Genomic DNA, 15,765 nt, shown 5'->3' on the forward strand with positions numbered 1-15,765 from the left:
CTTATTTGGTTTATCATTCAAGGAAAACTTCATGTCAAAGTGTGGGACTATGCCAACTGAAAGTATGAAGTAGATTTTGTGTATGTGAATTATGTCTGTATTAATGTCTCTTTGTTCTCTAATATACCCATTCATTAAATTTGGTATGAGATTAGTGTGTCAGACTACGAATCAGTCTTCAGTGTCATAGTAATGTCTCTTAACAAAAACCAAAGTTAATGATGTGGACACTTTTAAAACAATAAGATATGAATAATGATTGTGTGTAAGAAGACAAAACCTTGTCATGTATAAGCTATGTCAGATGGAACATTATTTAATGGATAAAGCAAACTGGAGGTACTTGTCAGATTATGAGAGTGTGCATTGAAAGACCAGGCATATTATAGTGTGTTAAAAATATAGTGGATAGTCATGAAATTTAATTATGCAAATTAAGAATATATTGAGGTTTAGAGCATTATGGAGACAGATGTTGGTGTGTTACTTTTGAAACCCCTGTGATGGATTGAAGATTATGTGATACTAATTTTGAAGTTTATATTGTGGGAGAATATTTTGTAAGAGTTTAGATAATTTAATGCTACAGTGAAAGAAGAGCTGTTAGGAATTTATCCCATACCCTGTTACACAATTTGAAATAATTTCTATTCATGGCAATATGCTATTTGAGCACAAGAGAGTGAATAAAAATGAAACACTGTTTAATAATGATGTAAAGTTAAGGTATAAATACTAACAATCTTACACAATTTAAGTGTAGAGTTTGTCATAGTTTGACCTATAAAGCTGACATAGATGTACAATGTGAGGATACTGCAATGATAGTCACAATCATATATGGAACATCTCAGCTACCTCATTATAAAGGAATATTAAATCATAAATATGTAAACCAATCTGACTCTGAAAATACAGTGCTGATCGCACATAATTGAATGGATCCACCATGTGATTATATTCATCACATATACATGAATTTTCCCTAAGAGTCAACCATTTAACATTGTGTATAAGTATTACAATATTTTGAACTATGTCTATTTTATGTACGTGGTTAAAAGAACCTGTTTATTTTAGAATAATGATTTCTTTAGATTTAATGGTTGTTTTGGGCACAAGCTATGCCATAAGGTATTTTATTGAAGCACTAATATTAAAAGATTGTGAGAGATGCATCATTTCACAGTCCACTTAATACATTCTAAAGAAACCACTGATAATGTTAACTAAGATGCGTTAAGTCAGTATTGAAGTATACTTGAGTGTATACATATACTATATAATTATGTACCCATCTTAACACGGCACTGCAGCTACCATGATCAATTAAATTTAAGGTGCCATATTCTATTGTTAGTTATAAACTCATTACACTTATTACTCAATACAGCCAATGTAACCTTCAAATTGTATATCTTGGAAAGTATATATATATAAAATAGAAAGAAACTTCCACATGGGAAAAATATATTAAAAACAAAGATTCCAAGACTTACCAAGCGGGAAATCGCACAATGAACAAAACACACAAACACACAAACACACAAACACACAAACACACAAACACACACACAGAATTACTAGCTTTCGCAACCGATGGTTGCTTCTTCAGGAAGGAGAGGGAAAGACGAAAGGATGTGGGTTTTAAGGGAGAGGGTAAGGAGTCATTCCAATCCCGGGAGCGGAAAGACTTACCTTAGGGGGAAAAAAGGATAAGTATATAGTCACGCACACACACACACACACACACACACACACACACACACACACACACACACACACACACATATCCATCCGCACATGTGCGTGTGTGTGTGTGTGTGTGTGCAAGTGTACACCTGTCCTTTTTTTCCCCCTAAGGGAAGTCTTTCCGCTCCCGGGATTGGAATGACTCCTTACCCTCTCCCATAAAACCCACATCCTTTCATTTTTCCCTCTCCTTCCTTCCTTCCTGACGAAGCAACTGCCAGTTGCGAAAGCTCGTAATTCTGTGTGTGTGTTTGTGTGTTTTGTTCATGTGCCTGTCTGCCGGCGCTTTCCCGCTTGGTAAGTCTTGGAATCTTTGTTTTTAATATATTTTTCCCATGTGGAAGTTTCTTTCTGTTTTATTTACATCATATATATATATATATATATATATATATATATATATATATATATATATATAGTTTCTTTCTGTTTTATTTACATCACACACACACACACACACACACACACATATATATATATATATATATATATATATATATATATATATATATATATATATATATATTAAAAACAAAGATTCCAAGACTTACCAAGCGGGAAGGCGCCGGCAGACAGGCACATGAACAAAACACACAAACACACACACAGAATTACAAGCTTTCGCAACTGGCAGTTGCTTCGTCAGGAAAGAGGGAAGGAGAGGGAAAAATGAAAGGATGTGGGTTTTAAGGGAGAGGGTAAGGAGTCATTCCAATCCCGGGAGCGGAAAGACTTCCCTTAGGGGAAAAAAAGGACAGGTGTACACTCGCACACACACACACACATATCCATCCGCACATACACAGACACAAGCAGACATATTTAAAGGCAAAGAGTTAAGGGCAGAGATGTCATTCGAGGCGGAAGTACAGAGGCAAAGAAGTTGTTGAAAGACAGGTGAGGTATGAGCGGCGGCAACTTGAAATTAGCGGAGGTTGAGGCCTGGCGGATATCGAGAAGAGAGGATATACTGAAGGGCGAGTTCCCATCTCCGGAGTTCGGATAGGTTGGTGTTGGTGGGAAGTATCCAGATAACTCGGACGGTGTAACACTGTGCCAAGATGTGCTGGCCGTGCATCAAGGCATGTTTAGCCACAGGGTGATCCTCATTACCAACAAACACTGTCTGTCTGTGTCCATTCATGCGAATGGACAGTTTGTTGCTGGTCATTCCCACATAGAAAGCATCACAGTGCAGGCAGGTCAGTTGGTAAATCACGTGGGTGCTTTCACATGTGGCTCTCCCTTTGATCGTGTACACCTTCCGGGTTACAGGACTGGAGTAGGTGGTGGTGGGAGGGTGCATAGGACAGGTTTTACACCGGGGGCGGTTGCAAGGGTAGGAGCCAGAGGGTAGGGGAGGTGGTTTGGGGATTTCATAGGGATGAACCAAGAGGTTACGAAGGTTAGGTGGACGGCGGAAAGACACTCTTGGTGGAGTGGGGAGGATTTCATGAAGGATGGATCTCATTTCGGGGCAGGATTTTAGGAAGTCGTATCCCTGCTGGAGAGCCACATTCAAGGTCTGATCCAGTCCCGGGAAGTATTCTGTTACAAGTGGGGCACTTTTGGGGTTCTTCTGTGAGAGGTTCTGGGTTTGAGGGGATGAGGAAGTGGCTCTGGTTATCTGCTTCTGTACCAGGTTGGGAGGGTAGTTGCGGGATGCGAAAGCTGTTTTCAGGTTGTTGGTGTAATGGTCGAGGGATTCAGGACTGGAGCAGATTCGTTTGCCACGAAGGCCTAGGCTGTAGGGAAGGGACCGTTTGATATGGAATGGGTGGCAGCTGTCATAATGGAGGTACTGTTGCTTGTTGGTGGGTTTGATGTGGACGGATGTGTGCAGCTGGCCATTGGACAGATGGAGGTCAACATCTAGGAAAGTGGCATGGGATTTGGAGTAGGACCAGGTGAATCTGATGGAACCAAAGGAGTTGAGGTTGGAGAGGAAATTCTGGAGTTGTTCTTCACTGTGAGTCCAGATCATGAAGATGTCATCAATAAATCTGTACCAAACTTTGGGTTGGCAGGCTTGGGTAACCAAAAAGGCTTCCTCTAAGCGACCCATAAATAGGTTGGCATACGAGGGGGCCATCCTGGTACCCATGGCTGTTCCCTTTAATTGTTGGTATGTCTGGCCTTCAAAAGTGAAGAAGTTGTGGGTCAGGATGAAGCTGGCTAAGGTGACGAGGAAAGAGGTTTTAGGTAGGGTGGCAGGTGATCGGCGTGAAAGGAATTGCTCCATTGCAGCGAGGCCCTGGACATGCGGGATATTTGTGTATAGGGAAGTGGCATCAATGGTTACCAGGATGGTTTCTGGGGGTAACAGACTGGGTACGGATTCCAGGCGTTCGAGAAAGTGGTTGGTGTCTTTGATGAAGGATGGGAGACTGCATGTAATGGGTTGAAGGTGTTGATCTACGTAGGCAGAGATACGTTCTGTGGGGGCTTGGTAACCAGCTACAATGGGGCGGCCAGGATGTTTGGGTTTGTGAATTTTAGGAAGTAGGTAGAAGGTAGGAGTGCGAGGTGACGGTGGGGTGAGGAGTTTGATGGAGTCAGGTGAAAGGTTTTGTAGGGGGCCTAAGGTTCTGAGGATTCCTTGAAGCTCCGCCTGGACATCAGGAATGGGATTACTTCGGCAAACTTTGTATGTAGAGTTGTCTGAAAGCTGACGCAGTCCCTCAGCCACATACTCCCGACGATCAAGTACCACAGTCGTGGAACCCTTGTCAGCCGGAAGAATGATGATGGATCGGTCAGCTTTCAGATCACGGATAGCCTGGGATTCGGCTGTGGTGATGTTGGGAGTAGGATTAAGGTTTTTCAAGAAAGATTGAGAGGCAAGGCTGGAAGTGAGAAATTCCTGGAAGGTTTGGAGAGGGTGATTTTGAGGAAGAGGAGGTGGGTCCCGCTGTGATGGAGGACGGAACTGTTGCAGGCAGGGTTCAATTTGGATAGTGTCTTGGGGAGTTGGATCATTAGGAGTGGGATCAGGATTGTTTTTCTTCGTGGCAAAGTGATATTTCCAGCAGAGACTACGAGTGTAGGACAGTAAATCCTTGACAAGGGCAGTTTGGTTGAACCTGGGAGTGGGACTGAAGGTGAGGCCTTTGGATAGGACAGAGGTTTCGGATTGGGAGAGGGGTTTGGAGGAAAGGTTAACTACTGAATTGGGGTGTTGTGGTTCCAGATTGTGTTGACTAGAATTTTGAGGTGTTGGGGGGAGTGGAGCTGGAAGTGGGAGATTGAGTAGATGGGAGAGACTGGGTCTGTGTGCAATGAGAGGAGGTTGAGGTTTGTTGGAAAGGTTGTGGAGGGTGAGTGAGTTGCCTTTCCGGAGGTGGGAAACCAGGAGATTGGATAGTTTTTTGAGGTGGAGGGTGGCATGTTGTTCTAATTTGCGGTTGGCCTGTAGGAGGATGCTATGTACAGCCGGTGTGGATGTGGGAGAGGAAAGATTGAGGACTTTGATTTGGGATAGGAGTTGACGGGTGTGTTCATTGGCCGAGTCGATGTATAGGTGAAGGATTAGGCGGGTGAGGGCTATGGATTGTGCTGTTTGGAACTGGTATAAGGACTGATGGAAAGAAGGATTGCAGCCAGAGATGGGAACTTTAAGTGTGAGGCCTTTGGGAGTAATGCCAAATGTCAGACAAGCCTGAGTAAATAAAATATGGGAGCGTAATCTGGCTAGGGTGAAGGCATGTTTGCGGAGGGAATGTAAATAAAATTTAATGGGGTCGTTGTAGGGATGTTGTGAGGTTGACATGGTATTGGTAGGTGGAAAGGGTAATATGAGGTTAAAGTGAAAGTAAAGAGAGATTTGTATAGGGAGAGATAAAGGTGTGAAAAAAGTCGAAAGAGTGTTGGTTGAGATGAGCTATGTTGATCATGTGCTGAACTTAGGTTGGTGAACAACAATGGGTGCAAAGGTTGGGTAGTTATGTTGTCTCCAGATCACGTTAAAGGGTGGGAAAATTCAAGAAAATTTCGAGAAATTCAAGAAAATTTCGACAAAAAAATTTTTTCGAAAAAAGTTTCGAAAAAATAATTTGCGAAAAAATAAAATTCGAAAAAAATTCTCGAATAAAATCTCGAAGAATATGTGTGTAAATGTATTCAAAGGACTGGTTATGTACTGGCAGGTTATGATAATGAGGCTAACAATTGTTTGATGAAGAAATAATAACGTGTAAACCTGTGGGAAGCTGCTAAAAAATGATCGGTTTTGTGGGAAAAACGGGAATGGAAATAAAACGAAAGTTGTTGGAAAAAAAAAAAAAAAAAAAAAAAAAAACTGAGATGGTTGTGTAATGGGTGAAAGGAACTGAAGCTGTGAAATAGTATTCACAAGTTTACACAAAATGTTTGTAAACTTGGAACAATGGATTTTATAGCAGCGGTTATGTTGAAAGCGTTGAAAATTTTAGGTTATGGTTTGGAAGTAAATTACGTATTATTGAGTATAAATAGGCAGGATAAAATGTATGGTAGATTACGGAAAAATGGAAGATGAATACAAAGTGAAACTTCTTGTACAAACGAAAGGAGAAAGTCAGACGATAGAGAAGATTTCGAAATGCAACAGAGACAATAACAAACGTAATTGTTGGGTTCAAATTAATGACGATGTAAATAAAACAGAAAGAAACTTCCACATGGGAAAAATATATTAAAAACAAAGATTCCAAGACTTATCAAGCGGGAAGGCGCCGGCAGACAGGCACATGAACAAAACACACAAACACACACACAGAATTACAAGCTTTCGCAACTGGCAGTTGCTTCGTCAGGAAAGAGGGAAGGAGAGGGAAAAATGAAAGGATGTGGGTTTTAAGGGAGAGGGTAAGGAGTCATTCCAATCCCGGGAGCGGAAAGACTTCCCTTAGGGGAAAAAAAGGACAGGTGTACACTCGCACACACACACACATATCCATCCGCACATACACAGACACAAGCAGACATATTTAAAGGCAAAGAGTTAAGGGCAGAGATGTCATTCGAGGCGGAAGTACAGAGGCAAAGAAGTTGTTGAAAGACAGGTGAGGTATGAGCGGCGGCAACTTGAAATTAGCGGAGGTTGAGGCCTGGCGGATATCGAGAAGAGAGGATATACTGAAGGGCGAGTTCCCATCTCCGGAGTTCGGATAGGTTGGTGTTGGTGGGAAGTATCCAGATAACTCGGACGGTGTAACACTGTGCCAAGATGTGCTGGCCGTGCATCAAGGCATGTTTAGCCACAGGGTGATCCTCATTACCAACAAACACTGTCTGTCTGTGTCCATTCATGCGAATGGACAGTTTGTTGCTGGTCATTCCCACATAGAAAGCATCACAGTGCAGGCAGGTCAGTTGGTAAATCACGTGGGTGCTTTCACATGTGGCTCTCCCTTTGATCGTGTACACCTTCCGGGTTACAGGACTGGAGTAGGTGGTGGTGGGAGGGTGCATAGGACAGGTTTTACACCGGGGGCGGTTGCAAGGGTAGGAGCCAGAGGGTAGGGGAGGTGGTTTGGGGATTTCATAGGGATGAACCAAGAGGTTACGAAGGTTAGGTGGACGGCGGAAAGACACTCTTGGTGGAGTGGGGAGGATTTCATGAAGGATGGATCTCATTTCGGGGCAGGATTTTAGGAAGTCGTATCCCTGCTGGAGAGCCACATTCAAGGTCTGATCCAGTCCCGGGAAGTATTCTGTTACAAGTGGGGCACTTTTGGGGTTCTTCTGTGAGAGGTTCTGGGTTTGAGGGGATGAGGAAGTGGCTCTGGTTATCTGCTTCTGTACCAGGTTGGGAGGGTAGTTGCGGGATGCGAAAGCTGTTTTCAGGTTGTTGGTGTAATGGTCGAGGGATTCAGGACTGGAGCAGATTCGTTTGCCACGAAGGCCTAGGCTGTAGGGAAGGGACCGTTTGATATGGAATGGGTGGCAGCTGTCATAATGGAGGTACTGTTGCTTGTTGGTGGGATACAAATCTCTCTTTACTTTCACTTTAACCTCGTATTACCCTTTCCACCTACCAATACCATGTCAACCTCACAACATCCCTACAACGACCCCATTAAATTTTATTTACATTCCCTCCGCAAACATGCCTTCACCCTAGCCAGATTACGCTCCCATATTTTATTTACTCAGGCTTGTCTGACATTTGGCATTACTCCCAAAGGCCTCACACTTAAAGTTCCCATCTCTGGCTGCAATCCTTCTTTCCATCAGTCCTTATACCAGTTCCAAACAGCACAATCCATAGCCCTCACCCGCCTAATCCTTCACCTATACATCGACTCGGCCAATGAACACACCCGTCAACTCCTATCCCAAATCAAAGTCCTCAATCTTTCCTCTCCCACATCCACACCGGCTGTACATAGCATCCTCCTACAGGCCAACCGCAAATTAGAACAACATGCCACCCTCCACCTCAAAAAACTATCCAATCTCCTGGTTTCCCACCTCCGGAAAGGCAACTCACTCACCCTCCACAACCTTTCCAACAAACCTCAACCTCCTCTCATTGCACACAGACCCAGTCTCTCCCATCTACTCAATCTCCCACTTCCAGCTCCACTCCCCCCAACACCTCAAAATTCTAGTCAACACAATCTGGAACCACAACACCCCAATTCAGTAGTTAACCTTTCCTCCAAACCCCTCTCCCAATCCGAAACCTCTGTCCTATCCAAAGGCCTCACCTTCAGTCCCACTCCCAGGTTCAACCAAACTGCCCTTGTCAAGGATTTACTGTCCTACACTCGTAGTCTCTGCTGGAAATATCACTTTGCCACGAAGAAAAACAATCCTGATCCCACTCCTAATGATCCAACTCCCCAAGACACTATCCAAATTGAACCCTGCCTGCAACAGTTCCGTCCTCCATCACAGCGGGACCCACCTCCTCTTCCTCAAAATCACCCTCTCCAAACCTTCCAGGAATTTCTCACTTCCAGCCTTGCCTCTCAATCTTTCTTGAAAAACCTTAATCCTACTCCCAACATCACCACAGCCGAATCCCAGGCTATCCGTGATCTGAAAGCTGACCGATCCATCATCATTCTTCCGGCTGACAAGGGTTCCACGACTGTGGTACTTGATCGTCGGGAGTATGTGGCTGAGGGACTGCGTCAGCTTTCAGACAACTCTACATACAAAGTTTGCCGAAGTAATCCCATTCCTGATGTCCAGGCGGAGCTTCAAGGAATCCTCAGAACCTTAGGCCCCCTACAAAACCTTTCACCTGACTCCATCAAACTCCTCACCCCACCGTCACCTCGCACTCCTACCTTCTACCTACTTCCTAAAATTCACAAACCCAAACATCCTGGCCGCCCCATTGTAGCTGGTTACCAAGCCCCCACAGAACGTATCTCTGCCTACGTAGATCAACACCTTCAACCCATTACATGCAGTCTCCCATCCTTCATCAAAGACACCAACCACTTTCTCGAACGCCTGGAATCCGTACCCAGTCTGTTACCCCCAGAAACCATCCTGGTAACCATTGATGCCACTTCCCTATACACAAATATCCCGCACGTCCAGGGCCTCGCTGCAATGGAGCACTTCCTTTCACGCCGATCACCTGCCACCCTACCTAAAACCTCTTTCCTCGTCACCTTAGCCAGCTTCATCCTGACCCACAACTTCTTCACTTTTGAAGGCCAGACATACCAACAATTAAAGGGAACAGCCATGGGTACCAGGATGGCCCCCTCGTATGCCAACCTATTTATGGGTCGCTTAGAGGAAGCCTTTTTGGTTACCCAAGCCTGCCAACCCAAAGTTTGGTACAGATTTATTGATGACATCTTCATGATCTGGACTCACAGTGAAGAACAACTCCAGAATTTCCTCTCCAACCTCAACTCCTTTGGTTCCATCAGATTCACCTGGTCCTACTCCAAATCCCATGCCACTTTCCTAGATGTTGACCTCCATCTGTCCAATGGCCAGCTGCACACATCCGTCCACATCAAACCCACCAACAAGCAACAGTACCTCCATTATGACAGCTGCCACCCATTCCATATCAAACGGTCCCTTCCCTACAGCCTAGGCCTTCGTGGCAAACGAATCTGCTCCAGTCCTGAATCCCTCGACCATTACACCAACAACCTGAAAACAGCTTTCGCATCCCGCAACTACCCTCCCAACCTGGTACAGAAGCAGATAACCAGAGCCACTTCCTCATCCCCTCAAACCCAGAACCTCTCACAGAAGAACCCCAAAAGTGCCCCACTTGTAACAGAATACTTCCCGGGACTGGATCAGACCTTGAATGTGGCTCTCCAGCAGGGATACGACTTCCTAAAATCCTGCCCCGAAATGAGATCCATCCTTCATGAACTCCTCCCCACTCCACCAAGAGTGTCTTTCCGCCGTCCACCTAACCTTCGTTACCTCTTGGTTCATCCCTATGAAATCCCCAAACCACCTTCCCTACCCTCTGGCTCCTACCCTTGCAACCGCCCCCGGTGTAAAACCTGTCCTATGCACCCTCCCACCACCACCTACTCCAGTCCTGTAACCCGGAAGGTGTACACGATCAAAGGGAGAGCCACATGTGAAAGCACCCACGTGATTTACCAACTGACCTGCCTGCACTGTGATGTTTTCTATGTGGGAATGACCAGCAACAAACTGTCCATTCGCATGAATGGACACAGGCAGACAGTGTTTGTTGGTAATGAGGATCACCCTGTGGCTAAACATGCCTTGATGCACGGCCAGCACATCTTGGCACAGTGTTACACCGTCCGAGTTATCTGGATACTTCCCACCAACACCAACCTATCCGAACTCCGGAGATGGGAACTCGCCCTTCAGTGTATCCTCTCTTCTTGATATCCGCCAGGCCTCAACCTCCGCTAATTTCAAGTTGCCGCCGCTCATACCTCACCTGTCTTTGCCTATGTACTTCCGCCTCGACTGACATCTCTGCCCTTACTCTTTGCCTTTAAATATGTCTGCTTGTGTCTGTGTATGTGCGGATGTATATGTGTGTGTGTGTGTGTGTGTGTGTGTGCGCGCGAGTGTTTTTAATACATTTTTCCCATGTGGAAGTTTCTTTCTATTTTATATATATATATATATATATATATATATATATATATATATATATATATATAAAACAGAAAGAAACTTCCACATGGGAAAAATATATTAAAAACAAAGATTCCAAGACTTACCAAGCGGGAAGGCGCCGGCAGACAGGCACATGAACAAAACACACAAACACACACACAGAATTACAAGCTTTCGCAACTGGCAGTTGCTTCGTCAGGAAAGAGGGAAGGAGAGGGAAAGCGTCACAGTGCAGGCAGGTCAGTTGGTAAATCACGTGGGTGCTTTCACACGTGGCTCTCCCTTTGATCGTGTACACCTTCTGGGTTACAGGACTGGAGTAGGTGGTGGTGGGAGGGTGCATAGGACAGGTTTTACACCGGGGGGCGGTTGCAAGGGTAGGAGCCAGAGGGTAGGGAAGGTGGTTTGGGGATTTCATAGGGATGAACCAAGAGGTTATGAAGGTTAGGTGGATGGCGGAAAGACACTCTTGGTGGAGTGGGGAGGATGTCATGAAGGATGGATCTCATTTCGGGGCAGGATTTTAGGAAGTCGTATCCCTGCTGGAGAGCCATATTCAAGGTCTGAACCAGTCCCGGGAAGTATTCTGTCACAAGTGGGGCACTTTTGGGGTTCTTCTGTGAGAGGTTCTGGGTTTGAGGGGATGAGGAGGTGGCTCTAGTTATCTGCTTCTGTACCAGGTTGGGAGGGTAGTTGCGGGATGCGAAAGCTGTTTTCAGGTTGTTGGTGTAATGGTCGAGGGATTCAGGACTGGAGCAGATTCGTTTGCCACGAAGGCCTAGGCTGTAGGGAAGGGACCGTTTGATATGGAATGGGTGGCAGCTGTCATAATGGAGGTACTGTTGCTTGTTGGTGGGTTTGATGTGGACGGATGTGTGCAGCTGGCCATTGGACAGATGGATGTCAACATCTAGGAAAGTGGCATGGGATTTGGAGTAGGACCAGGTGAATCTGATGGAACCAAAGGAGTTGAGGTTGGAGAGGAAATTCTGGAGTTGTTCTTCACTGTGAGTCCAGATCATGAAGATGTCATCAATAAATCTGTACCAAACTTTGGGTTGGCAGGCTTGGGTAGCCAAGAAGGCTTCCTCTAAGCGACCCATAAATAGGTTGGCATACGAGGGGGCCATCCTGGTACCCATGGCTGTTCCCTTTAATTGTTGGTATGTCTGGCTTTCAAAAGTGAAGAAGTTGTGGGTCAGGATGAAGCTGGCTAAGGTGACGAGGAAAGAGGTTTTAGGTAGGGTGGCAGGTGATCGGTGTGAAAGGAAGTGCTCCATTGCAGCGAGGCCCTGGACGTGCGGGATATTTGTGTATAGGGAAGTGGCATCAATGGTTACAAGGATGATTTCTGGGGGTAACAGACTGGGTACGGATTCCAGGCGTTCGAGAAAGTGGTTGGTGTCTTTGATGAAGGATGGGAGACTGCATGTAATGGGTTGAAGGTGTTGATCTACGTAGGCAGAGATACGTTCTGTGGGGGCTTGGTAACCAGCTACAATGGGGCGGCCAGGATGTTTGGTTGAAGCTCCGCCTGGACATCAGGGATGGGATTACCTTGGCAAACTTTGTATGTAGAGTTGTCTGAAAGCTGACGCAGTCCCTCAGCCACATACTCCCGACGATCAAGTACCACGGTCGTGGAACCCTTGTCAGCCAGAAGAATGATGATGGATCGGTCAGCTTTCAGATATATATATATATATATATATATATATATATATATATATATATATATATATAATAGAAAGAAACTTCCACATGGGAAAAATATATTAAAAACAAAGATTCCAAGACTTACCAAGCGGGAAAGCGCCGGTAGATAGGCACAAAGAATAAAACACACAAACACACAGACAGAATTTCGAGCTTTTGCAACCGGCGGCTGCTTCGTCAGGAAAGAGGGAAGGAAAGGGAAAGATGAAAGGATGTGGGTTTTAAGGGAGAGGGTAAGGAGTCATTCCAATCCCGGGAGCGGAAAGACTTACCTTAGGGGGAGAAAAGGATAGGTATATAGTCGCGCGCCGCGCGCGCTGCGCGCGCGCGTGAGCACGCCCACACACACACACACACACACACACACACACACACACACACACACACACACACACACACACACACACACTCACACACACACATCCATCCATACATACGCAGACACAAGCTTGTGTCTGTGTATGTATGGATGGATATGTGTGTGTGTGTGTGTGTGTGTGTGTGTGTGTGTGTGTGCGCGCGACTATATACCTATCCTTTTTTCCCCCTAAGGTAAGTCTTTTCGCTCCCGGGATTGGAATGACTCCTTACCCTCTCCCTTAAAACCCACATCCTTTCATCTTTCCCTTTTCTTCCCTCTTTCCTTTCCTGTCGAAGCAGCCGCCGGTTGCGAAAACTCGAAATTCTGTGTGTGTGTTTTATTCATTGTGCCTATCTACCGGCGCTTTCCTGCTTGGTAAGTCTTGGAATCTTCACTTGGGAAACCAATTTTATTACTAACTTTATCATGATGTGTGTATTAGATTATTTTATTCCATAGTGACACACAATCCCATGCATGCCATGCATGGACTTGTGTGTGTGGGGTGGGGGGGGGGGGGGGGGTGGGTATTATAATAGAACGTAAAATCATGTATGTGAGTAAGTTATTTACATGTAATGTTTTATGTAAGTATAGCCTTTGACTGCAAGTGTAACAACTAAGAGACGGTTATCTTTGGTCATGGGGGTTGGAGGAGGTGGCGAGACAGATGTGGTGTAAAACAATGTCTTATTTCATATTATTGTAGAAGTGTTAAATGTAAATAAATGAATTAAACAGTGATGTGCAAAAATAATGTAACGTTTGCTCTCTAAAAACAAAAATACCATGTCGCCCTACAAACCAGTTAATCTCATCCAAACACAAAGAAAATCGTTGGAATATCGCAGTGGAATCACCTCTAGACTTCACGAAGACAACAACGCAGCCATTGATATGAGTTAACCACCAAACTGTTCGTACTTGTTAACGACCTCGGCCTATAAATTTGAATCTCCTGTAGTGCCTGAAGTCACCATGTGGACAAAGGAGTAGGACAACTTATAGACTGTGGAAATCTTAGGAAGAGGTCCATTAAAACCCTATCCATCATCCTCCTGTACCTAATGTCTCCAGTGCCCATGACCTTGCTGCTATCAAACACTCTCTCTCCCAACATCCTTCTCAATCCAAATTCTTTACCTCATTCCTTATACACCTAACCAATTACAGCCTCAAACATAATTATTGCTCCTTTGAGGGGAAATTATATAAACAAATCCACGGTACAGCCATGGGCAACCACATGGCACCTTTCCATGCCAGTCTGTTCATAGGCCATCTAGAGGAAACCTCCCTAACCTCACAAACCTCAAATCCACAGTTTGGTTTATGTTCATTGAGGATACCTTCATCATGTGGACCCACAGCCAAGACACCCTACCCCATTCCTCAGAGCCTCAACATCTTCTGTCCATTCACTTCACCTGCTCCTCCTCAGCCCAATATGCCACCTTCTGTGACATTGACCACCACCTGTCTGATGACTCCATTCATTCTTCTATCTATATCAAGCCCAATAGTCATTGACAGCTCTTGCATTTTGACAGCTTCACCCTTTGAAAGTCCAAAAATCACTCCCATACAGCATGGTCATTCATGAATGGCATATCTGCAGTGAGGAAAATTTCCTTGTCCAGTGACTGAGGCCTTCACAGACATGCAGTAGCCCTCAAATTTAGTCCACAACAGAATTCTTGTGCCATATCTTCACACACCCCGTATGCTCCCACAGTCTACAGAAACGAGCAGCTAAGGTGTTCCCCCCTCCCTTGTCTGCCAATATCATCTCAAGCTGGAGCAACTAAACCAGAGCATCAACTGTCTGCCATTGTATCCAAAAAAGGAGAACACCCTACCCATAATCCTTCCAACCCCTCTTACTCTGGGTTTCCACCACCTTCCCATCCGTACTAAATCCTGGTCCATTCCTATGCCACTGCCACACCCAACACCTTACAATGTGAGTCATATCCATGTGGAAGACCCAGGTGCGAGACACACCCTATGTACCCCCCCCCCCCCCCCCCCCCTTCCCCCTGCTGCCACACCACCAGTACCGATTACTCTAGCTCTGTCACTAGCTTATCTTATCTCATCAGAGGCAGGGTCATCTCTGAAAGTAGCTATGTCATACACTAACTCTTCTGTGATTTCTGCACAGCATTTTATGTGAGCATAACCATCAGCCTGCTGTTCAACAGAATGAATCCGCCCTCCTAAGACGCAAATTGATCACCTATGATGGAACACACTGCTGAGCACAACTTGCTCAAGTTCAATGGCTGCTTCACAACCCATCCGATTTGGATCCTTCACCCAGAACTTACTTTTGTAATAACTATGTAGATGGGAGCTGTCCTTGCAACACATTCTTTGTTCCTCTAATTCTCTTGGCTTCAGCTTGTGCTAAAACACTGTACCCACATCTGCTTCTCAACTGTTGGCCCCTTTCCTCCGTTGTGTCAACCCCTCCTAAACCATTCCACGACAACATAGTCATGGTGCTTTACACCATCTCTCTGACTTCAGTGCCCTTGTGTCAATGTCCCAACCCTACCTCCCACTTCCTCCTTTTCTGTCCCTCTGCTCACCACCACCTGACATAACCTCTGCAGAGGCAGCCTACCTGGTAACTGCTGTTCCTGGCATTGTGTGTTCAGCCAACACACTGTAGTTTCATGTGTGTGTGTGTGTGTGTGTGTGTGTGTGTGTGTGTGTGTGTGTGTGTGTGTAACCTATCTCATTAAAGAATTCGTCTGCAAGCTAGCTAAGTTTCCATTTTCTGTGTGCCTGATGATAGACTCAACACTTCTGCTATTCAGTATGTAGCAGTGAAGAAAACAGCTAATTAT

The 15,765-nt window shown here is 45.2% G+C and overlaps 1 protein-coding gene across 2 annotated transcripts in view; it reads left to right on the forward strand.

The window, feature by feature from the left end:
• LOC126278416 (TRAF3-interacting protein 1) overlaps positions 1 to 15,765 on the forward strand; it is a 272,794-nt gene that overhangs the window by 145,870 nt on the left and 111,159 nt on the right. The window lies entirely within an intron of this gene.

Source organism: Schistocerca gregaria, chromosome 6, assembly GCF_023897955.1.
Source record: "Schistocerca gregaria isolate iqSchGreg1 chromosome 6, iqSchGreg1.2, whole genome shotgun sequence".
Lineage (NCBI taxonomy): Eukaryota > Metazoa > Arthropoda > Insecta > Orthoptera > Acrididae > Schistocerca > Schistocerca gregaria.